General features: G+C 41.6%; 2 pseudogenes; one reads left to right on the top strand and one right to left on the bottom strand.

The window, feature by feature from the left end:
* Positions 1-422: 422 nt before the first annotated feature.
* LOC148508823 (5S ribosomal RNA) lies at positions 423-540 on the bottom strand (annotated as a pseudogene).
* A 6,101-nt stretch (positions 541-6,641) lies between these two features.
* LOC148508822 (5S ribosomal RNA) lies at positions 6,642-6,759 on the top strand (annotated as a pseudogene).
* The last annotated feature ends 19,355 nt before the right edge of the window (positions 6,760-26,114 follow it).

Below are 26,114 nucleotides of genomic sequence, written 5' to 3'. Positions count from 1 at the left end.
TATGCTTATGCAACACATAAGGCTCAATAAGTCTAAATGCAAAAAACAAAGAGGAGTTAGAAGTGACCGCTGAAAACATGAGTTCATCGAATGAACACCATGATAAAAAAGCTTACAATATACATTGTGGATCTCCCAATGTCAAGGTTTTACTAATATGCCCCTAATAAGATATCAAGGAGCAATAGTGAATCAAAATACTTCAGGTCTTATGAAAAGAATGAATGTCCATACCACACCAGTGGTAGCTAATCAACCTGTGAAGAGAATATATAATTAATCCCTCCAAACAAAATAATCAAGTAAAGGAATCTGTATTCGATATGAAAAAGGAGAAGAAGACAGAAAAAAGAACAACCTGAGTAAAGAGACAGAAAATATACAATGGATGGAACAGATGTGAGACGACATAGGATCTCAGTATGTTACAGCACCAGGTATTCCATGGAGGTCTCCCATCCAAGTACTAATCTGGCCTACACTGCTTAGCTTCCAAGATCTGACGGTATAAGGCATATCCAGTGTAGTATGACTGTAACAAAAATGTATACAATCCAAATTATTAAGTCATTGATCACTCTGAACCTACCACCTCAGATCATAGGGAAATGAGAAAAGAACAATCCAGAAGATGAATAAACAAAGAAAAGAGTGAGGAATTGGAAAAAACCAAAACAGATTGTAAGACCATCAAAGAAAGAACATAGGATAATGGGTAATAAATGCCCAGTAAGTAGTTGCAGGGTCAATAGACTCTGACAAATAATGAATGTGGTCTCATTTTCAAAAGAAACATGAGAAAGATAATTGTTCATTGAGTCCATGAGGAGATACAGTGTTCATCTTATGGATCCAAAACACCTCACGTTGTAGAAGTTTCTTTTCACGGTCACCTCCCCTTTTGTTGGGTGGAATATGGTCGATTAATTTGTATACCAAACTCGATAAAGGATGTCTTGAGTTCTTAAAATGGCGGGCCACCGGCTGGTCAATTTCTTTACCTTCAAGGGCCTGTCTTATGGCAGATCTGTGTTGAGCCATTCTGGTTTTGGCTGTGCATGTAGTTTTTCCAATGTAGACCAGACTGCAAGGACATCGGATCATATATATAATGTATTTGGAGGAACATGTTAAAACATGATTTATTGGTATGCGTTTCCCTGAGTGAGGATGTGCGACATCCGGACCTGTCTCTAAAAAACTGCAAGTGGTACAACCCGTGCATCGGTAACATCCGGGTTTTTTAGCCAGAAAATGCTGTTCACTTTTGCGCGGACCATAATTTACATCATTATGGACTAGCCAATCTTTCAGGTTCCTACCCCGTTTATATCCAAGCATAATTCTGGAATTCCTCAGTGGTTTAATAGAGTCATCAGTGTTTATGATGGGCCAAAGGCGTTTTGAAGTAGAATTGATGAATTTGCTGGCGATGTTATATTGGTTAATGAATAACATGGTGTTCGTATTTTTCGATGTGGAAACATTAAGTACAGAAGTCTGTTTATTTCGTTCAATAGCTCTCTGTTTGGCTAAATGAAGATCTTTCTGTTTGTATCCATGTTGTATGAATTTTACAATCATGTTATCAATTTCTTTGTCTGCAAGCTGTGGATCACTTGTGATTCTGAGTGCTCTTAGGAATTGTGAATATGGAAGACTCCTTTTGAGTGAAGTAGGGTGATGGCTTTGTGCATGCAATAAAGTATTGCTATCTGTAGGTTTGTGATAGACGGATGTACTAAATTGAGAACCTGACCACACAATGTTGATATCCAAGTAGTGCACATTGCTGGAACTTTGTTCAAATGTGAACGTGATGTGGTTATGCATGGAGTTTATATGAGTCATGGCATTAATAAAATCTGATTCAGTTCCTGACCATAGGACCATAATGTCGTCGATGTAACGGATGTAAAACACCAAAGATTTGTTGAACTCAGGATTATTCAAAAAAAGTTCCTTCTCTACAGAAAACATGTATACATTAGCCAAAGATGGAGCTACATGCGAGCCCATAGCGCAGCCTTTCTTCTGCAAGAAAAATTTGTTGTCAAATAAAAAAGAATTGTTGTTCAAAGTCTGTTTCAAAAGACATATGTAGAAATCAATGTTTGGTCCATGATAATCCTGATGTGACTTCAAAAAAGATTCCATGCAATCACACCCATCTTGTTGTGGAATGCCTGTGTATAACGAATTTACGTCTATAGTACATAGAAGTAAATCATGTGGAAGATCGTTTAAATTGCGAAGTTTTTCCAATAATGAATTAGAATCTTTTAAATAGGTGGGTTCCTTAACAATCAATGGTTGTACATAGAAATCTAAAAATTGTGATATCTTACTGTACAGGCTGTCCCTGGCTGAGATGATGGGACGACCAGGTGGGGCAGATAAAGACTTGTGTATTTTAGGTAATGTGTAGAGTAAAGGAGTGATGGGTTTATCAACTGTAAGAAATTGCATGGTATCTTTAGTTATAATGCCATTCAAAAGTGCTTGTGTAAGGCAGTCATCTAGTTCTTTTTTGAATTTCAACATTGGATCAGAACCTAAGGGTAAATATGTCTCCGTGTCGCCTAATTGGCAATAAATTTCTTTTATGTACTGTTGTTTGTCTTGAATAACGATAGCTCCCCCTTTATCTGCAGACCGAATAATGATAGAGTCATCATTACTCAGAGAGATAAGGGCTTGGTATTCGTTTTTGGTAAGATTATGCTGTATGGAGTGCCTGCCTTTGTACTGTGTGGAAACTTCATAATCCAACAATCTAATAAAGCTTTTGATGGAAGCATTGTTAGAGGCAGGATCAAAAGATGATGTGGTTCTGAAGGGAGTAGTATCAGTAGATGGTAAAGTGATATCTGAATTACTAAAAAATTCTTTGAGTTTGAGACTTCTATTCAATCTCCACAGGTCCTTTTTCCAGTTGAAGCTATTGAAAGAACAAGTTGGAATAAAGGTTAAACCTTTCTGTAATAATTTAGATTCTGCCATGTTGAGTGTCTTACTAGATAAGTTTACCACTATGTTGTTTTCTTGTACACTTTTTTGCCTCGACCCCTGTTTCCCCCGTCTAGTGTGGGACCGCTTACTTTTCTTGCACGTGTTGCAACCCCTAAAGGGGGACGCTGTGTGACTGTGAGTGAAGTAGAAGGAAAATCCTGGTCACTTTGTGATGAGTTTGCACCACTAGATTCTTCGGTGTCTAAAAAGCGTCTGGGAGTTCTAAAGCGGGTTCTTTGGGGCCTAGAATTTAATGTTCTGCCATTGGCCCAGGAGTAAACTCTCTGTTCTTGATAATCAATGGTCACTTTGGCCAGTTTCTCCTTTTTGTATTTAATCAAATTTTTCATGTAATCTTCCACCTGAATGCTTAATTTTTCAAGCCAATTGTTGGAACTGTCTGTTGAAAGACAAGCTTTATGTGCACTCTCAAAATTTTTAATTTTATCCCGAATGTTGCTGAGTTCCTTGCCAGATTCTTCTATGACCAATAATATTAGATCGAGGGAACATTTATTAAGAACAGCAACCCATCTTCTACAGAAATCTACATTGTTTCTGCCTATAGTCGGGACATTTTTAATCCTAAATCCTCTCGGAATTTTACGCTCCTTGTGGTAGTCAGAAAGGGTAACCGTGTAAATAGTAATCTAACTCCTTTTTTTTGAGTTTGAGTAATTGAACATATAATTCATCTGCAGAGGAGGCACCTGCAGTGTCCAAAAAAGTGTCTTTGAAGTAAAGATTCTCCACTTCGGACTCACTGAAACTTAATATCTCACCTATAGGTAGTTGTATGTTAAGAAAACCACTCCCGTCAGTTGGAGTTGTGGTAGCCCCTTTGTTGATTTGAGACATAACCAATATGATGTAGAGTCAAAAGGATGTTATTGACGGACAACAAAAATTAATCTTAATGAAAAAAAAAAAAAAAAATCTATCCAAAAATAGTGGTATGAATGTAGTTGCAAAAAAAACTGATTGTAACCATATGCAAAGTCAAATCCAAGGTGTTCCAAAAGAAATAATCAACAGGTTTATAAAGCAGCTTATAAAAACAAAGTAAAACAAAGAACTACCCTAAACCAAGAAAAAATGTGAGGAAAAAATTAAAGATAACTTAAAAAAATATATATATTTACACAATGTTCTGATTGATAAGTACAGTAAATGAAAAGAAGGGGTGCCATGCAATCCAAATGAATGAAAAAAATCATAACCAATTGGAAAAATATATTGAAATAAAGCTGGCACTCCACAAGTTATATGAAATACTGGTGCCCGGGTGCCATCTGATGGTCTAAACAGGCCAAAATGTATACATGCAATGAACAGCGGCACTCACAGGACTTGCAAAGAAGACTCCAGACTCCCAAGGTCAAGTTCAATGTTTCAGTCAAACGACTTTTATCAAGAACCATAGAACAATGAAAAGGTACATACCTATATACCAGCATACATCCCATAGTGACAAAACGTGTAACCTACCCAGCGACTCCCGCCGGATGAAATGATGTCATAAAAGTGGGACCCGCCTCCTCTTGATGATGCGGCCATCAGACGCAATGTTGCCATAGTGACGCTCCACAACAATGGAGCTCACTACGTGCAGGCGTCAGGCCGATCATGTGACCAGCCCCGCAACTGACCAGTAAGGTCCGTTTACTGTGTGTCAGACGGGGGTGGTAACAGAGAACATAGCACATGCAGTGAACGGTAACTAAGGAAACCCATGTAAACAGCGCTGCGAACAAAAACAGCACAATTAAATGTAATGAAATAAACAAACTGCACGCTCACCTATATGTTGAAGCGGGTACCTGGCAGGCTATAAACATATGTGAAAAACGAAGTGGTGTTAACATGACAATAGGTGTTCATGAACAATAGAGGTGACAATAAAAATATGAAATAGTGAACATAGTAATCACAATAAAGCGGCCATAAACCTGTGCACACATAATTACATATACATAAACTGAAAAAAAACTATAAACTCTGGAAACACCGGGTAAGGATGACAAAGAGATCTGAAATCCATGTACTGTGGAAAGTAATCTACTGACTAAGTAATCTAGGTGGGTTATGCTTATGCAAAACATAAGGCTCAATAAGTCTAAATGCATAAAACAAAGAGGAGTTAGAAGTGACCGCTGAAAACATGAGTTCATCGAATGAATACCATGTTAAAAATGCTTACAATATACATTGTGGATCTCCCAATGTCAAGGTTTTACTAATATGCCCCTAATAAGATATCAAGGAGTCGTTACATCGACGACATAATGGTCCTATGGTCAGGAACTGAAACAGATTTTATTAATGCCATGACTCATATAAACTCCATGCATAACCACATCACGTTCACATTTGAACAAAGTTCCAGCAATGTGCACTACTTGGATATCAACATTGTGTGGTCAGGTTCTCAATTTAGTACATCCGTCTATCACAAACCTACAGATAGCAATACTTTATTGCATGCACAAAGCCATCACCCTACTTCACTCAAAAGGAGTCTTCCATATTCACAATTCCTAAGAGCACTCAGAATCACAAGTGATCCACAGCTTGCAGACAAAGAAATTGATAACATGATTGTAAAATTCATACAACATGGATACAAACAGAAAGATCTTCATTTAGCCAAACAGAGAGCTATTGAACGAAATAAACAGACTTCTGTACTTAATGTTTCCACATCGAAAAATACGAACACCATGTTATTCATTAACCAATATAACATCGCCAGCAAATTCATCAATTCTACTTCAAAACGCCTTTGGCCCATCATCAACACTGATGACTCTATTAAACCACTGAGGAATTCCAGAATTATGCTTGGATATAAACGGGGTAGGAACCTGAAAGATTGGCTAGTCCATAATGATGTAAATTATGGTCCGCGCAAAAGTGAACAGCATTTTCTGGCTAAAAAACCCAGATGTTACCGATGCACGGGTTGCAGTTTTTTAGAGACAGGTCCGGATGTCGCACATCCTCACTCAGGGAAACGCATACCAATAAATCATGTTTTAACATGTTCCTCCAAATACATTATATATATGATCCGATGTCCTTGCAGTCTGGTCTACATTGGAAAAACTACATGCACAGCCAAAACCAGAATGGCTCAACACAGATCTGCCATAAGACAGGCCCTTGAAGGTAAAGAAATCGACCAGCCGGTGGCCCGCCATTTTAAGAACTCAAGACATCCTTTATCGAGTTTGGTATACAAATTCATCGACCATATTCCACCCAACAAAAGGGGAGGTGACCGTGAAAAGAAACTTCTACAACGTGAGGTGTTTTGGATCCATAAGATGAACACTGTATCTCCTCATGGACTCAATGAACAATTATCTTTCTCATGTTTCTTTTGAAAATGAGACCACATTCATTATTTGTCAGAGTCTATTGACCCTGCAACTACTTACTGGGCATTTATTACCCATTATCCCATGTTCTTTCTTTGATGGTCTTACAATCTGTTTTGGTTTTTTCCAATTCCTCACTCTTTTCTTTGTTTATTCATCTTCTGGATTGTTCTTTTCTCATTTCCCTATGATCTGAGGTGGTAGGTTCAGAGTGATCAATGACTTAATAATTTGGATTGTATACATTTTTGTTACAGTCATACTACACTGGATACGCCTTATACCGTCAGATCTTGGAAGCTAAGCAGTGTAGGCCAGATTAGTACTTGGATGGGAGACCTCCATGGAATACCTGGTGCTGTAACATACTGAGATCCTATGTCGTCTCACATCTGTTCCATCCATTGTATATTTTCTGTCTCTTTACTCAGGTTGTTCTTTTTTCTGTCTTCTTCTCCTTTTTCAAATTGAATACAGATTCCTTTACTTGATTATTTTGTTTGGAGGGATTAATTATATATTCTCTTGCAGTTTGTTTATTTCATTACATTTAATTGTGCTGTTTTTGTTCGCAGCGCTGTTTACATGGGTTTCCTTAGTTACCGTTCACTGCATGCGCTATGTTCTCTGTTACCACCCCGTCTGACACACAGTAAACGGACCTTACTGGTCAGTTGCGGGGCTGGTCACATGATCGGCCTGACGCCTGCACGTAGTGAGCTCCGTTGTTGTGGAGCGTCACTATGGCAACATTGCGTCTGATGGCCGCATCATCAAGAGGAGGCGGGTCCCACTTTTATGACGTCATTTCATCCGGCGGGAGTCGCTGGGTAGGTTACACGTTTTGTCACTATGGGATGTATGCTGGTATATAGGTATGTACCTTTTCATTGTTCTATGGTTCTTGATAAAAGTCGTTTGAAACGTTGAACTTGACCATGGGAGTCTGGAGTCTTCTTTGCAAGTCCTGTGAGTGCCGCTGTTCATTGCATGTATACATTTTGGCCTGTTTAGACCATCAGATGGCACCCGGGCACCAGTATTTCATATAACTTGTGGAGTGCCGGCTTTATTTCAATATATATATATATATAAATATTTGAATACAGAAATATGATTAAATAGTGACTTTTGTATGGCTGGATTAATGTACTTTCCCCTCATTATCTGTGATACTGTATATATCCATCTGTGACTTGAAAAGGTGCTACATATAGTACATAAATGTATTGTAATCTCTTCTAAAGGTATGACATGTGTCTACAACTGTTTTATAATACATTTGTTATATATGTATTTCTATTTACCTTTGTACATTATTTTCAAGTGCTTGGTTCATTTTTTTCTCTTTTTTTTCTCAAGGTGCCTACCCAAGCGAAGGAAGACTTCATTCTGAAACAACTGTGATTTAGACAATGCTACAAGTCTAAAACCTTGCTCGTATTATCAATATAAATGAACAGCTTAAAACTAACATAGATAATATGTATTAACCTGCTAAACCCAATATAACCTGAATATAGGTAATTTATGGGCATCTCTTGATTGTAAAATAACAGGCACAGTGAGTTAGTGAGTTTCTCATTTTTCTTCCTGATCACAATCCCCTCTAAAGCATCACAATGCTATGCAACCACGGGGCCCTGGTAAAAATGACTGTTCCAAGTAGACCTCAGTTCTCCGAGAAGGTTGCATGTTATGTTGTAGTGCAGCTTCAATAAAGAAGTACCCTTAAAAAGGTATTTACTGCACAAATCCCCAATACAGTAAATTACATTTAAATGTTATAAATGTATATATATATTCATGCTACCTAACAATGTGATCCATCCAGTGGCGTAACTAGGATCTTTGGAGACCAGGGCAAGTTGAAGGACGGCGCCCCCTTCCCCCCACACACAGACACATAGCAAAAACAATTTCTGCACTGCAAAATAATGGACAAGGTCATATGCCAAAGGGTGTGGCCACTAAAATGGGGCTTGTCAACATGACACGCCACCCATTTCTCGTCACTATGGGAACATTCCTTACCATTCTATATGCACCTTACCTATACGGTGGTTTCTCACAATGTGGAACCTCTGAAGAAATGTATCCTCCCTGGGAAGCAGGCGTCTTTAGTCGGTATTCACTATTCATGTAGGTCACATTGTCTGGAAGATGCCTGTTTGTGTAGGAATATTAAGAAGATCATCATCATACAACAGTGGTTCAACCAGACTCATTCCCCCTGTGTAGCTTACTTTCCCCTGCGTCACCTCTCAGCACACCATCACCTTCCCCCCTGCGTCACCTCTCAGCACACCATCACCTTCCCCCCTGCGTCATCTCTCAGCCACACCATCGCCTCCCCCCTGCATCATCTCTCAGCACACCATTGCCTACCCCACTGTGTCATCTCTCAGCCACACCATCCCCTCCCCCCTGTGTCTTCTCTCAACCAAACCATTGCCTCACCTCTGCGTCATCTCTTAGCCAAATAATTGCCTCCACCCCTGCGTTGTCTCTCAGCCACACCATCGCCTCCCTTCCTGTGTCTTCTCTCAACCAAACCATCACCTCACCCCTGTTCAATCTCTTAGCCAAATAACTGCCTCTACCCCTGCGTTGTCTCTCAGCACACCATCATTTCCCCCACATCGTTTCTGAGCCATGCCATTGCCTCTCCTACTGTTTCATCTCAGCCACACCATCGTCTCCCCCGTGCACACCATCACGGATACAAACACACTGACACAGACACACACACAATGACACACACACTGACACAAACACTGACAGATACACACATGCACTGACACAGACACACACATGACACACTGACACAGATACACACACACATTGACACAGATACACACACACTGACACAGACACACACACCTCTTTCACACAAATACAGCCAGACAAATAAATACATTGCTGGCATCTATTGTTTTTAAAGTCACCCACGGCAGTCCTCCCCTCATTCTCCCCCATGGCAAACTGCCACCCCCTCATCCCCCCGGCAAAAAAATTAATACTCCCCTGGCTACAAAGCAGAAAGAGCACTGAGGAAAGAAGAGTCACTCTGTCACCCGGCAGCTCTCAGGATGGGAATGACTGCCTGGGAGGGCCTGCATGCTTCTTGCAGCTCCCCCTACTGTCAGCACCAGCGGGCACTGTTGCCTGCTTATTACATTATTAAAGTGACAAGTCTTCAGGCTGGGTGCAATGGTGGAGGGGTGCAGGTGGTGCGGGTATTATGCCCTGGCAGGTGGCAAAAGAAAAAACCCCTTTGCTGGGCCAGCCATGGTGCCCAGGGCATGTTCCCCACTTGTACCCCTCCAGTTACACCACTGGATCTATCACATCTTACTACAATTTGTAAAAAAGTGGAATGTGGGAGATTTCAGTGCCACTCACTAAATGATTTGCAGAGTTGTTTTAAAGACTTCCTCTGCTTGTTTGACATCATAATTGTGCATAGGGCTGAAGAGCAAAATTAAACCACAAGGTTTTTTCCTTTACATGTTAATTGAGTGATGATGCTGTTTATGGCAGCCTACAACAATCATCTAGGGTGTGGTTACTTGATTTATATATTGTTTGTTATCCATTTTAAGTCTCTTGCCTTTCTGGAATTCCATCCTCCCTTTTGTCTATGAGGTTTTTTTTGTGGTGATGGTAAGAACATTTATTACTTGATTTGGTATTTGTTTAGCAGGTGTGCTCCCCTTAACCAATGATTTATAGGATTAGGTCCCATGACACTGCCCGTCCGGATGTCTCTAATATTGGAAAGTTGTACACCAATGATCGAGTTTTGTATGCATGATTACTTAATGGTTCTTGTTGTCTGCCACCATACTAACTTTAATAAATAATGATCATTTAAGTCTATCAAATAAAAGTTTATCTCATTTGAAGCCAACTTGCATGTTTTATTTCACAAATATTAAAGTGGAGTAGCCGCTTCAGTATAAACTGTTTTGAATAAATGACAGAACTATTTAGTTTGTCAGTGGTGCCCATATAGGCACTTGTTATGTAGCGAATAAAGTTCATCGTATAGTGGATATCACAGCCAGTGTACTGATTTATAGAATATAAGGGGCCTGATTCAGAATTGATGCTATGCTAATGTCCACGCAGTTGCACATGCGCAAAACGCAGATGAAAGTCTCACTGCACACATGTGATCTGTTGTTTTACATGCTATTCACAATGTCAACATGATCACTAGGTCCTGAGCAGGCCATTGCGATCCATGGGCGTTCCTAAGTGGAGTTGAGGAGGTGGCCAAAAGAATTAGCAAAAAAGAGGCCAGTCCGTGAGCGTGTTATGGAAGCTCCAAGGGTGTGTCTGCACTTGCGCTGCTTCCCAATCACAGAACCACAGTCTGAGAGCCCCTATTTTTAAAGAGAAAGTTGACCCAGAATCCACACAGCTCAGAACTTAATCAAGGAGTCGATGTGTGGCCAATGTTGTGTCAATGGTGGTGTGTTCTCAACCCCCCGAGGATCTGCAAACAATGCAGATAGGGGAAGTGGGTGTAGCTACATTTGTACAGTCCGTCGCACACTATTTCAGATGGGGAGTCTGTTGGCAGGCATTAGCATATTTTTGCAATAGCATACAACATTGAATCAACCCCAATATTCTTTCTTTTTAGTAGTGTGCACAGCAGTTTGGCCTCAGGTGACTGGTTTCTGCTGATCGTATCCAGTGTTGGACTGGGGCACATAGGACCCACAGGAGGAATGCAGTGATAGGAGCCCATGTTTAAGGGGTGTGGCTATACACAGAGGGGGTGTGGCTAGCCACCACATTTGTTTGATTACCCATTAAGCAAATCTTGATGCTTTTTATAGAAGCAGACCTTAAGTGGTCCTGCCCATCTAACAGAGTAACAATGTTCAGCTCAGTGCACAGTCTGGAGTATGATATCCAGAGGAGGGGGTGGGGCCCTCAAGCAGTGAGGCCCACTGGGGATTTCCCCTGTACACCTATGGGCCAGTCCAACCCTGATCATATCCACACCTCCCATTTTCAGAGAAACTACTGTAGCAAAGTGTAGGTGAAATGTGATAGATAGTAAGTGCTTTAGTGCAGCTGCAGTAGTGCAATTTAATGATTGCATTAGACTATGCCTTCAGATGAGTAGGGATATTCCATCAATAAAGAAATAATTAAAAAAAAATAATTTACTAATCTATAGCAAATACATACATAAAGTTCATATGCCATATTTTTTACTTTTGATGTAAATCTTATTGTGCATCATACAGTATTTAATGCATAATAATATATGTACTATTTTTGAAAGTCTTTCTTTCGTGATTTAAAGTACAACAAGATTTGACCTCAAACTATTCATGTAATTGATCTGTATCTCTCTGTGCCTCTCACCCGCAGATAATCTGGGAAAGTGTAATTGAAATGTGATAGCTTTCTCTTTGTCCAGTCTTGTAATATACTTCTGTAATTAGTCTACAGGAGCTTTTGTGATCTACAGGCATACTCTGAAAAGGAAGTCATATGTTTAATGAATTGGGTGCTGAATTGGTTTGGGTGGTGGTTACATGTGTCTCCAACATTATCACACAACGTTGGGAACAATATTGGTACTTGGCAATTTAACAATTAACACAGGAGTAGTAAAACATGTTTAAGATAGAAATCTTATGTTTTAACTTATTTTATGAATTAATCTAATACAGTCACACAATTATTGAGGCTATAACATTTTATGGAATTGTAATAGAAAAACTGTAAACAGGTAATTAATGAAATCTATTCATGCTTCTTTCGTTAACAGGTTATACCAAAAGGTTTTTATAACTGCTCTCTAATGCTTATAGTCACATTCCAAATATAGTTTATCATTAATGCCCATACTAATTTAATTAAGTTAATTAGGCTATAGAGTATAATAAAAGACTATAAAGTATTGTACTCCACCACATGTATTTAATCATATGCAGTCAGATTGTTGACATAATTTTGACACCAGGATGTTGCATGTTATGTTGTCAAAAATGGTTAAAGTGTCGACATATGACATGTGGGCATATTGACATTTTTGATATTTACATTAGAGTTAGGGTTAGCTTTTGGGTTAGGCTTAAAACTGCTTTTCAACATTTTCACCATGTCCACATTTCATCGGTGTTGACATGCTTTTTGTTGACATTGTGAATGTCAACATGATGAACATGTTTTCTGTATATACAAACCTATATTTACTGAATTTTGAAAAATTTTAATGAAAATGGAGTAAAAGAAGGTAGTGACAATATTGTCTAAGCAAAAAGATATTGATACTCTGCACTCACCAAAAACCTTATATTGCAATACAGTACATGTTACGTTGACAAACTCAGAGCAGAGTCTTTCTCTTCTGACCAGTCCTGTGCTAAATATAATCATGAATTCAATCAGAATTTGACATGATCACCACCATTTCTTTTTAACTGTCATGAGCTTAGTAGCTATTAGACACTAAATCATAAAAATGGGAAAACATACACAGCTACTTGTCATAATAACAAAAAAACTATATTAAACTATATTAAAACTATATTTCCAAAGCCATTGATGATCATCAACTTGAATAACCTATCTGTTTAGAATATCAGTGGTGTCACAATGGGGGTGTGGGCCACACCCAGGTGTCATCTGCTGAGGGGTGACACCAAAGTGGCAAATCCTTCTCAGTGACAGAAGCTGGGTGCTGCACTGTAGCATTATGTGCAACACACCTGACACAGTGAGGGAGCTGGAACTGCACATAGACTGGTCCTCGGGGGCAGTCCGCATCTCCGGGGCTCATGGAGTAACAAAAACAGGGGTTCGGGATGCAAGGCCATGCCACCTACCTGCAAGGCCACGCCTCCTTTTTGCCGATGCACCGGTGTCACCACAGGGAGGGACGCCACTGGTAAATCTACCCTTAGGAGTGTAGACCCAACTCTTTCCTGGAAACGATGTTTATCTATAATGCCTATAGAACACAAACACCACACATTTCTAATCTTTCTAGACTATCTTACACCTCTTTTCCACCAAAATCCCAGGTCCAACCCAGGACACTGAACATGGGTTTTCAAGTTGTGTCACAGCAGCTTGAACCCCATTTACACTGCAGGCTGGACCCGGGATATTTCTGGGGCTTACCTCTGCCAGTGCTTGGAGATTGCATCGTCTCCAAGCTCCAGGAAATGCGGCCCTCCCTATGCTGGGGACAGGACTTGGTCGGATGACCCGGAATACCTTTTCCACTGAGCCTTACCTGGGTCTTACCTGCATAAAATCCTCCTCAAGACCAGGGAAGAAATGCCAGGTCAGTCGACTCAGGATTTTTTCCTAGGAGCCTTTTCCACTGAGCCATGACCCAGGTTGATACGGCAGTAGAAAAGGGGTATAAATGCACATTGTGAAGTATAAGTACTGTAGAACAATTTTAAAATAGAGGGCGAAAAAGGTAACCCCTTACAGTAGTGCATAGAACTAATAATAATAATAATTCTGATTCTGATATGATAATGAATAGGATAGTATACTGCATATCAGGATTTACCAAACTAAAGGATAAAAACTATGTACATTTATTAATATTTCATACTCCAATATTTTGGCTTAAAAACATCTGATAACTAAAAAGTATATACATTTCCTAATATAAATAATCCTTGTAAACAATAAGATTTCCTTTAAAAGTCTTAATATACTTCTCAAAGGATTCCATATGCAGGAGTAAAATAGTCTGAAGAAAACTCTCCTATCTCTTGTGGCGTATAGGTCATTTCTGGTACAGTTCTTGCCTCTGTCATACACAGGGCTGGACTGGCCATCAGGCACTTTGGCTGAGCACAGGCTAACGCGGCAGTACAACCTCCCGGGCGGCGCCTTGCTCAGCAAACAGATTTCAGGAATGTGCGGCCACGTCATGAGTGACTGCGTCATGACGTCTTTACGCAATGATGCAACCGCAACTAAGCCCCATGGTAATGGGGGCAGTGGGAAACTGGGCAGGGAGAGCGCTATCCAGACAGTCTGCTGCCCAGGAGGCAGAGCCACACGAGGAGCTGAGGCAGAATACATGCCATTCAGAGGAGCCAAACTTCCGGGTTCTAATGCTGCTAATGAAACCCGGGCATTGCAGCAGGACGCTGCTTCACACTCCAAAACTACATGAGGTATGTCTCTCTGCCATCTCCGCCATTAATTTCCTTCTGTCTCTCTCATCTCACCTTATTACTCCTCCTCTTACTCTCTCTTCCATCTCCCCTGATTTCGTCTCTCTCTCTTTTCTGTGTCCCCCTATTCCCCTCTCATCTCACCCTATTCCTAAACTCTGCTGCCTGCCCTTATCTCTTGTGTCTCCATTCTCCCCCTATTCCTCCTCTCTCTCCCAGCTGATTCAATTCAACGTCAATTGAATAGCGGCGGGAATGAGCTATACAATTCTACACATTGTTTTGCCCTTATTGAGAATGCCCTTCTCCCGCCCCTCGCGCTTTAAACAGAGTGTTTTGTTTAGTCATGAGAACGGGCATTCTCTGACTATACATCCAGGGGCGATGCTGTTTCCGCTGCGCTAAGGGCAGAAAACAGCATTGCATCTGGACTTTTGTTGGATTTTTGTTTGCATGCCAGGAGGGATGCAAGAAGAAATCCTTAGTCAGGCTTAGCAGTGTTCTGAATTGAATAGCTCCAGGAACTCATTCCCGGCGCTATTCAATTCGCGTTGAACAGAATCGAGCCCAATGTCTCTCCTGGCTTGATTTATTCCTTCTCTCTCCAAGCTTCACCTCTTTCTCCTATGTCTCTCCCATCTCCCCCTATTCCTACCCTCTATCTCCCAGCTTCCCTCTTTCTCCTATGTCTCTCCCGTCTCCCCCTATTCCTCCTCTCCCAGCTTCCCCTCTTTCTTCTATGTCTCTCCCGGCTTCCTCAATTTCTTCTCTCGCTCTCCCAGCTCCCCTATTTCTCCTATGTCTCTCCTGTTTCACCCTATTCCTCCTCTCTCTCCCATCTTCCCCTCTTTCTCCTATGTCTCTCCATCTCTCCCTATTCCTCCTCTCTCTCCCAGCTTCCCCTCTTTCTCCTATGTCTCTCCCGTCTCCCCCTATTCCTCCTTTTCCAGCTTCCCCTCTTTCTCCTATGTCTCTCCCGGCTTCCCCAATTTCTTCTCTCTCTCTCCCAACTTCCCCTCTTTCTCCTATGTCTCTCCCATCTCCCCGTCTCCCTCTTCTCTCTCCCAGGTTTCCTTTTATCTCCTATGTCTCTCCTGGCTTCCCCTATTCCTTCTCACTCTCTCTCTCTCTCTCCCAGCGCCCCCTATTTATTCTATGTCTCTCCTGTCTTCCCCTATTCCTCCTCTCTCGTCTTTCCCTATTCCGATCCCTTCTCCTATGTCTTTCCCAGCCTCCCCAATTCCTTCTCTCTCTCCTGACTTCCACTATTCTTTCTTTCTCTCCCAGTTCATCCTATGTCTCTCTAGTTTCCCCAATTCATCCTCTCTTACTCTTGGCTCAACCTGTTCCTTCACTGTCTCTCATGGCTCTACTTATTTCTGCTCTCTCTTGGGTTAACCTATACCTTCTCTTTCTCTTCTGGCTCTCCCTATTTCTTCTCTCTCTCTTCCCACTCCCATATTTCTCCTATGTCTCTCCTGGCTTCCCATATTCTCTTTCTCTCTCTACCCCAGTTCCTCCTATTCCTCCTCTTTCTCTCCAGGCTCTCTCTATTTCTACTATGTTGGGTCCCCTCTAACCTTCTCTCTCCCCAGCTGCCCAAATTCCTCCTCTCTTTTTCTCCTGGCTCCCCCCCTTTCCTCCTCTTTTTCTGTCTCCCCCTATTCCTTTTAGTATGTTGCTATTTCAAACCTGCAGATCGATGTAGTATTAATATTAATTGTATACAATATATTGTTTATAATATATCTATTTTATAATAATTATGTGCAAATATTCATGTTTGTGTATGTGAATAAGGGACACTATTATTTGACATAATGTGAAAAAGGGACACTGACGTAATGTGAAAAAGGGACACTACTGTGTGATGTAACATGACTATGGGGCACTACCGTGTGATGTAATGTGAAAAAGAAACACTACTGTGTGACATATTGTGAAAGAGACACTACTGTCTGACAAAAGGTGAAAAAAGGCACTACTGTGTGATGTAACATGAATAAGGGACACTACTGTGCAGTGTAGTATGACGAAGGGAAACTACCGAGTGGTGTAGTGTGACTAAGGGACACTACTGTGTGATGTAACATGACTATGGGGCACTACCCAGTGACTTAATGTGAAAAAGACACTACTGTGTGACATATTGTTTAAAAGAGACACTACTGTGTGAGGTAACATGAAAAATCAGGTGGCTACGCCCCTTCCCAGCAAGACCACACCTGAATTTTTTTATGCATGCCTTTGGCACACGCTCTCCCTGCTTCACCTATAGATGTTGGCACAAACGCTCTTTTCTCAAAATCTGTAGTTACGGTTCTGCTTTGGTGTGCATAGATGTGTCCTCTGCGTTCAGCACCCCTGCCCTAAAAAAGTCCTACAATGACACTATCTAATCTTCTACAACTGCTAAACTAGGGCTTGGGAAAATGCCTTCCCCTTTCTTTGTGTATGACCTACACCAGTGAAGTGGCAGCTTTGTCTATTGATATCTGTCCAATCTGTCTGGTGGGAAAGAAAATCTGGTCCATTTTCCAGCATCTGGGAGCAAATTTCTATTGTTGTTTGATCCAATACATTCCCAAAATTTCTGTCCCACCACACAAATTGGACAGATATATCTATAGGTGTGTACACAGCTTAACAGAACCAACACAATACCAAATGTTTGACTCCCCTATAGGATGTGCTCTGTTGTATGCATTTTAATAGAGAATGATGTGTACTTGCCTGTTGTTCTAATATTAATTATATATGTAAGAGCATAGACTAAGAAGTGGGAGGGGTCAGGAATAGTAAGGAGTCTATGCCAGGGGCCAGATGCTGATGCAAGGTGGGCCTGTGTGCTGTTTAAATGCCAGGGCCTATTTTTAGTCCCAGTCCGGCCCTGGTCATACAGTATAACACAGTCAATGATTCCTTAAAGCCCTTTCTGAATGGATCTTAGGCATGGATGTGTTGATTACTGTTAAGTCATTGAAACTGCTCTCTTTCTTCCCCACCTTGCGGCAGGTAGATGACTGCTTTCATACTACACCTGTAGATTTTTTCAGTTCTTGCTGCTTGCGTCTCTTTCCACAAGATGGGTACTGAGCTCCTACTGGTTCCACAGCTGCCATATGCTTCCATAATCCAGTGGGCTGAGTTCTGTCCATGCAAATCACTTACGCCTTTCACCTGGCTGTGCCCTTCATCGAGGTTGCCTTTCCTAGCATTGGGGTCCTTTAAATATTGTGTATGTTTGTTTGCTTTAATTGGTAATCGGTTTATTTTGTCCTGTTTAAAATATATGGCACTCTATTGCCGTCTTTAATTTACATTGTGAAATGTAGGCATTAATGTACATTTTTTGACCACCCTAGCTGTGCTGTGCTAAGTATCTGTTTTTCCATCATGCTTTTGATATATAGTGGTTCACACACTATGTATATGCACTTTATATGATGCTGCTACTTTCTCCATATATATATATATATAAAGTAGAACATTTTCCTCTGTCTTTTCTGAATGTTAATGGTGCTATTTAGTGGGAAGACAGGCTCCTGTCTACTATAAGTCAATTACAAGCTTACCAGTTTTTATATACTGTACATTGCCAGATTTTCTAGACCTCCTGTCATGCAGTGGCACATAATGTACAGTATTGTTAGCTCTTAATTAATGCAATCTGCAACAATTGAAACACCCCGGCAGTTCCTGTAACTGGTTGATTTTACAGAGTACACTAATAAAACTTATGCGAGCAGCTCTTACGAATTCTGCACTACTGAAATTCCTTATTCGGTATTTTAGGACGGCTTTGTCATCAGTTACATTTTCTACACTATACAGAATATTACACTACAAACATTCATAGAACAGAAAATAATATTTAATCATATAGTATGATGTACCTTTAAAATTCATGAGCCATCTCATTAGATAGCACAGCTTATTGAGTTTTCAAGGGGTGCTTTGGCCTTGGATTGATGGGAACTTTTCCTAAATGATAGCCATGAAGAATGGCCCAAAATCCACAAATGTTTTATCATGACATTGCCTGTTAATCCAAGCACAGGCATGGGCAGGAAGCAGTCAGGAAGCCAACGGACAAAATCCTGACCGCCGGCTTCCCGACTGTCTAATCCTGGCAAGGAGTTAAATGACAGGCGTCAAAATCCCGATGCCTGTCATTTTACCTACGCCGGGAGCCCGACACCCGGCTTACTGATCGATGGTAAGCCGGGGCGCCAGGCTTGGACAGCCCCGGGGAGGGACAGTTAGGTTTAGGGTTCCCAGGGGGGGACTTAGGGTTAGGCACCCCCGCGGAAGTTTAGGGTTAGACTGGGGAAGGGAGGGTTAGAGTTAGGCACCTCCAGAAGGAGGTTAGGGTTAGGCATCCCCCCGGGGGACTTAGATGCAGGCGGTGGGGAAGGAGGGGCTAGGGTTAGGCACTTGGGGGGAGGTTATGGTTAGGCACCCCTAAGGGAGGGTTAGGGTTAGGGGGTATAATAGGGTAGGAAATACTTACCTTGGGACGATTTGGATTTTCATTGCTACCGGGATGCGGCCGGCGGTCAATCATCCTGGATCCGGCATGGGCTGTTCTATTCTTTTATATTCACATCATATATCACAGGAAGCATTCTGTGTGATAAACATATATAGAGCACTGACTATTTTGTATAGTAAAGAAAAATGCATGTTGTAGACAATAGACAGGAAATTGTGATTATGTTTATTGAAACACTGCACTTCTGTATACTATACCAGATGGGCCCAGATGTCTAACCGAGTTAGTGTGCTTTAAGTATGTACTCTGCTTTTGCCAATTTCTATGCCATGCTGACTTTTTGATATTGTCTCTCTTTGTTCCATACAAACTGTGCCGTTCCTACAATTTGCATTCACTGAGTTCTTATTTTCACTGAAAATTAATGAAAGACAAACAAAGATATAAGACTGTAGCAGAAATATACGTATTTATGCATTACAGAGGTGCAGCACAATGAATCAGTACTAGCGGTGTGGTTTTTGAATGAAGTGAGTATTGTGTATTTCTTTGGCATAGTATCATATGCTTTGTCTGCTATGTGAATGCCTGAGCTTTGTAGCCATTTCTGAACTGATACAAAACTGTCATCAGTTGCTTTAGCAAAAATCTTGTCAGCCTCAAACATTATCATATTTTTCTAGCTAAATAGGTGATGTCCACGGAAGCTCGTAGTCTGATGATAGTGGGTGTAGGGGAATTTGTCAATACAGTATAGTGTGGGTATATTGGTCACACCGTATACAGGAATTGAAGTAAGGCTCAGGCCACTTTGAACAGCTATCCAGTACCCTGTAGATGAGAACCATGGATGATATAAATTTGTCAGATCAACTATTTATTTCAAATTGGAGCCTAAAATGTCATCGAGCTTGAATGTGCATGCATCTCAGCTTAAAGACATAATTTCACACCCACCATGATCCGCATAACAGACTCAGTAGAGAGCTTCCCAGAAGTGAGGGAATCTGGGAACACGCACTGGGGTGTCCTGGGGTAGGGTTGGCCAATCGCTAATTCCATATAGATATACAGAATCGCTTTTTGTGTATCGATAAAGTAGATATACTGTATTGTCCCATGAAATCATGATATTTGTGAGTGACAATGTACAGGTTGAGTCTCCCATATCCAAAGTGCTCTGGACCAGAGGTATTTTGGATAATGGAATATTCCGTATTTTGGAATATTTGCATATCATAATGAGATATCTTGGGAATGGGACCCCAATATACACACAGAATACATTTATGTGTTATATACACCTTATACACACAGCCTGCAGGTAATTTTATACAATATTTTCAATTATTTTGTGGCTCAAAAAAAGTTTGTGTATATACATGAAATTCATTTATGTTTCATATACATCTTATACACACAGCCTGAAGGTAATTTTTTACAATATTTTTAATAATTTGTGCCTTAGACAAAGTTTGTGTACATTGCACCATCAAAATCAAAGGTTTCATTATCTCAGTTATGCCAAAATAATTCCATATTTCGGAATATTCCGTATTTTGGAAAATTGGATATGGGAGACTCAACCTGTATTTTGTTTTGCATGCGCAGTAGCAATATCCTGTGGGTTTGGGTCTGAGGAGGGTAGGAAAAACCAGCTAACTGGCATTTAAAGATATCTGTCATATTTAGAATTGATCCAAATAATATACTGCCCAGTGTATATCGGGCTACACATTGCAAGAAATCATGTGGACATATCAATGTTTCACAATCATTCAGAAATAATACAACCTAGCGTGAGAGGGTGGTCTGTGGTACCTGTGGTTCTGAGTTATTATTATACCGGCACTGACTGAGGTAGGGAGGAATGGTTGTGTCTGAGGAATAGAGACCAAGAGGCAGAAGATGGGGTAATGTTGGAAGAGCAAGACATAGGCATTTTTATTAAGCAAGAGGAAGGAATATAATAGAGGTGACGGAAATGGGGGTGAGGTGAAGGGAATGAGGCAGGTACATGGGTGGGTGTTTAACTACTGAGGCTGTTAAAAAGAGAGGAGAAAATTATATTAGGCAGGTAAAGGGAATGAGGGAGGTAAAGAAAAGGGGTGTGAGGAATGAGGGCGGAAGAATTAGAGTCAGGTAAAGGGGTACAGGCAAGGGAATGAGTTAGGTAAAGAAAGAGGAGGAAAACATATGTAGGGTTGTGTATAAGTAGGAGAATAGCAATATAAGCAGATAAAAGTTGAGTGGTAAAGGGATTAAAGTGGTTACAGAGGGAGTGGTGAAGGGAATGAGATGGGTAGCAAGGATGAGTGTGGGTACCAGCAGATAAAGTTGGGGGAATTCAAAATATTGAGGTTAGTGAGGTGGGAGGAAAAAATGATATTAGGCAGGAAAGAGAGAAGGATAAAGAGGAATAGGCAGGTAAATGGTTAAGATAATGTATGCTGATGGTTTGCATCCCCCCCCCATCCCCCAATGGCTTCCTCTGCAGGAAACAGAGGGCCTGATTCAGACCCGGTCGCAAGCGCTGAGCGCTCGCAACCAGGTCGATGGTGGGCCAGAGCGCATGCGCATGACAGAGCCGGCTCTGTCGTGCACATGCGCGAGACCCGGATAGCGACCGGCACTCCGTCGCTCCGGGTCTCGCAGCAAATGGGGCTAGCTGTCGATGTTGAGTGACAGCTCGCCCCCTTTGGTGGGCGGGTCGGGGGGGTGGCTGCCCAAACGGAGGCGTTCCCATGAGAACACCTGTCATTTGGGGGTGGCCCCATTGACATCACAAGTGATGTCAGTGGAGAGCTTTCGGCTCTGTTAGAGCCAAAAGCTCTCTGGGGCTTGCGGCCATGAGACCCTACCACAAGGGTCTTGTCGCAAGCCCAATGGTCGCGATGGTATTGATCATCACGACCATCATCATGGTCGCTCACTATAGCTGTGGGTGGTCACCCACAGCTATGCGAGCGGCCAGGAGGCCACACAAAAAATAAAAAAAACGCCCTGATTCAGAGTGAGCGCTCTTTCAGAGCATCCAGCTCTGAATCAGGGCCAGAGACAAGACAGCCATCCAGCAGGAGAGGACAGGAGAAGCAATTAGTAAAGTGGAATGTGTAAGAGTGGGGGTGGGCTTAAGTGATTCAGTATATGCAATAGAATAAAACTTACCTGGCAATGCATACAATAAGTAACACTCTATTTTTAATTAATATTTAGATTAATTTGTATAGACAGTGGTCTAAGTTGCTGTAGTGCATAACAAATAGCTGCAAGAAGTACTAACCTATACATCCCTAGTAATGTAAGTCTGCAATAAATGAAATCTTTGAGGGTATACAATTTTAATAAAAGGCCATTTGTCCTTCATTTGAATATGAAAGAGAAACTAAAATGAGACTTTCTATAGTAATACCTTTTTTCAGGGCAAATAAGAGTTTGGGTGGCCCCTGGTGCTGGGCGGCTGTGACTGTATCCTGTCAGGGGGCCCTTTGTAGAGGCTATGTACAGTCATAGTTATGTAATATGCTGATGGGGGCATGGTTGTACCATATTGGGATTATGGTTAAGACTCCTTTGCATTTTGAACCCACATTTCCACCCTTTCGGCCACTTGCCCTCCAAAGCCGACTTCCTAAAACAACTTCTTTCTGAGGCTTCTGCTTTACTAGGAACATAATACTCTCTTCTATTAATAATATTGCTTGACTAATGTGTTCCTAAGACCATTTTGACATAAATAAATAAGAAAAGAACAAAATGTAAAAAAGGTGTCTGTGCTAATTCCAATACAAAATGACCCAAGACATAAAAATGTATTAAACATATATTAGTTTAACATGTATAAGAGAACTACAGTTCAAACTAAAAACATATACATACATTAAACATTAATACACAGTATGAATGTGCCTCCAAACATTATGACTTGTGGCAAATAACTAACACAATATTGCTGTTATAGAACTAAAACACAATGTATCTATGAGAAGCCTCAATGGAGTATTTGAGACCAGTGGAAAATTCAATCCCCTCTATATACCTTATATGGAATTGATCATATATACATAAGGAAAAGAAAGGCTTTAGGTGTGAAACAATATGTTGATGTATAGTCACCATACAAGATCATTTGAGGAATGAGCCGCCTATCCAATGCAAAAGCTCATGCGTGTATTGTATGACCACAATGCGTTAACTCCATATCATAAGAAAGCCTGGAATTAACCTGACTATTGCACAATCGTGTGTCACATTTTGGATCACAGAGCTCCAGCTTTTGTGTTAAGTTGCTCACAATAGATCCACGTTCTAGCGTCTCCTTATGGTGGCACAGCTTCGGCGGCTCCCAACCAAGCCAGGGGTTTAAATGTGCCAATGTCCTTAGTTTAACGTCGCTCCAGCGACTCAAAACCAGGTAATTGAGGTGAATATAGCAATGTCCAGTCTACCATGTGTAGTGACTGAAAGCAGCATATTTGGTTAAGGGTGGAGAAAATGGATACCTGTATACTGAGGCTCCATGTGGTATGTTGCTTCTCCACTGATAAAAAGCCGTCTCTGCCCCTAATGGTGATAGGCATTTCTCCAAATTCTGGGATGCCGCTGATAGCCACAGAAGTAATGTCCCATTAATAGGAGGTATGTAGAAAGTATGAAAGTAGTCCACTGTATAGCCTTGGAAAAGAAAGTCCTAAACTCAACATTAGTCTAACAGTCTTAATCTTAACCTGTGCTCAATTTAGCATGACTTTAATTTGAACTTAAAATATGTGGGCTCCTATCAGGACAAGGTCAGAAGGGGAAACAGTCGGGAATCCGATGGACGGAATCCCGACCGCCGGCTTCCCGACTGTTTAATCCCAGCAAGGGTTAAATGACAGGCATCGAAATCCCGACGCCTATCATTTTCCCTATGTTGGGAGCCCGATACCCGGCTTACCGATCGAAGGTAAGCTGGGCGACGGGCGCGGACAACCGCGCAGGGGGAATTAGGTTTAGGGTTCCCGGAGGGACTAGGGTTAGGCACCCCCTGGGAGGTTAGGTTTAGGCTAGGGAAAGGGGGGATTAGGGTTAGGCACCCCCAGGGGAGGTTAGTGTTAGGCACCCCTCCGGGGGACTTAGGTTTAGGCGGCAGGGAATGGGGGGTTAGGTTTAGGCACTTAGAGGGGGGATTAGGGTTAGGCACTTATGGGGAGGTCAGGGTTAGGCACCCCTAAGGGAGGGTTAGGGGGTAGAATAGGTTAGAGAGTACTTACCTGGGGACGACTGGGATTTTCATTGCTGTCGGGATGTCGCTGTTGGGATTTGAACCATGTGGCCGGCAGAAAATCATAATAAGTCCGTCAGAAGTTCCATTTTATTGATGCACTACGCTCAACTTACTGAATAAGCTTCTCAATACCTAGAGGTGCCTTTTACTATTGAAGAGTTGGAGATGGCTCTCTCTTCTGCCCCTAGTGGGATGAGTCTGGGTCCTGATGGATTAACATACAGTTACTACAAGACCTTTTGTAACTCGCTTTCTAAAAGCCAGCAATATGGTAACAGCTGAAGACACTTTTTATCCTGTCTCTTGAGGCTCACATTTCTACAATTACTAAGGAGGGCAAATACTTTTTTAAATTAAAACTTTTGCCAATCATTCATGTACCCTTCTTCCACATCTTATCCACCGAGATCAGGTGGGATTTTTACTGGGAGGGATGAAAAACACAAACAAATTTATGACCTTATCCATCATGTGCTAACATGGAATTCCCAGGTGCTCTTGTTGTTTACATATGCAGAGAAGGCATTTGATTGAGTGGACTAGCAATTAATGTGTCATGTTCTTGAGTACATGGGTCTGGGGTCTCATATTTTGTTGCTGTTAGAATCTGTGTTTGTTGTGGACCCGGGGTGGTAACAGGAGTAGACACTGGAATAGGTTTAAACTGAAAGGTAGGTTGTTTAATGTGAATGTTGGTAGACATGAACAATAAGATAAACTAAAGACCAGTAATAAACAAACTGATATAAGTGGCAGGAGGGAACTGTAGTGAGTGGGTATAAACGAATGTCCAGATCACTGTCAGAGTTGAATGAGGTGAATCCAGATAGACTGTAAGAGTGAAGTGCATATCCTGGTATAGTGAATGGTGGCTAAGAGGGATATCCAGTAATGCTGTGATGATGGCTGAAGGGCAATCCGGTAATGCTGTGATGATGGCTGAAAGGAGAATCTGGTAATGCTGTGATGATGGCTGAAAGGAGAATCTGGTAATGCTGTGATGATGGCTGAAAGGAGAATCCAATAATGCTGTGATGATGGCTGAAAGGAGAATCCAAGTAATGCTGTGATGATGGCTGAAAGGAGAATCTGGTAATGCTGAGATGATGGCTGTGCAAGAATGGGTTAACTGAGGAGACAGGTTCAGGCAGAAGAGGGTCTGGTGGAAAGTGCAGGGCTGATCACCAGCGGGGTGCAAGGCAAGGCAGAGTGGTGCAGGCTATGCAGGGAGCCAGAGACTGACAAGGAGCTAGGGCAAGCACCCTTAAGTACCCAGTAATGGAAAGTGATAGGCCAGAGAGAACAGGTGACCCACAGATGATTAGCCTGCTATCTCACATGGCCAAAGACAACATGGTGGTTGCGCCCAGACAGCCATGATGCAGAGACACCACTAGCACTAGACTTACCATTGGGCCTGATTCAGAGCCGGACGCAATTAGCGTTCGCTCGTCCAGAAAATAGGGGTGGCTATTCAAATGAACCGTTCGCTGTTTGCGGTCTGTTCACGCCTCTAGGTCTGAACGAGCGAACAAAACTTGCAGTCGTTTTTTGGGAAACTACGCCCCCCTGGCCGCTCGCATCCTACGTCATGTCCGCTATTTATTAGATTAATCGAGTACATCGACCAGGGTATGAGCTGCTTGCTATTCTTGTGGTTGGTTTTTGCTACCACAAGTTTGCGAGCAGTTCAGGCTATAAAATAACCCAGTGACGTGGTCAATGACGCTGCTGTTTTAATTATGCACACCCATAAAATGCCCGTTTTGACCTTTAAG

The sequence above is a fragment of the Taudactylus pleione genome, unplaced genomic scaffold (assembly GCF_031769625.1).
Source record: "Taudactylus pleione unplaced genomic scaffold, aTauple2 ptg000342l, whole genome shotgun sequence".
In the NCBI taxonomy this organism is placed as follows: domain Eukaryota; kingdom Metazoa; phylum Chordata; class Amphibia; order Anura; family Myobatrachidae; genus Taudactylus; species Taudactylus pleione.
The sequence above is the reverse complement of the archived record's forward strand: the minus strand, read 5'-3'. Positions and strand labels throughout refer to the sequence as shown.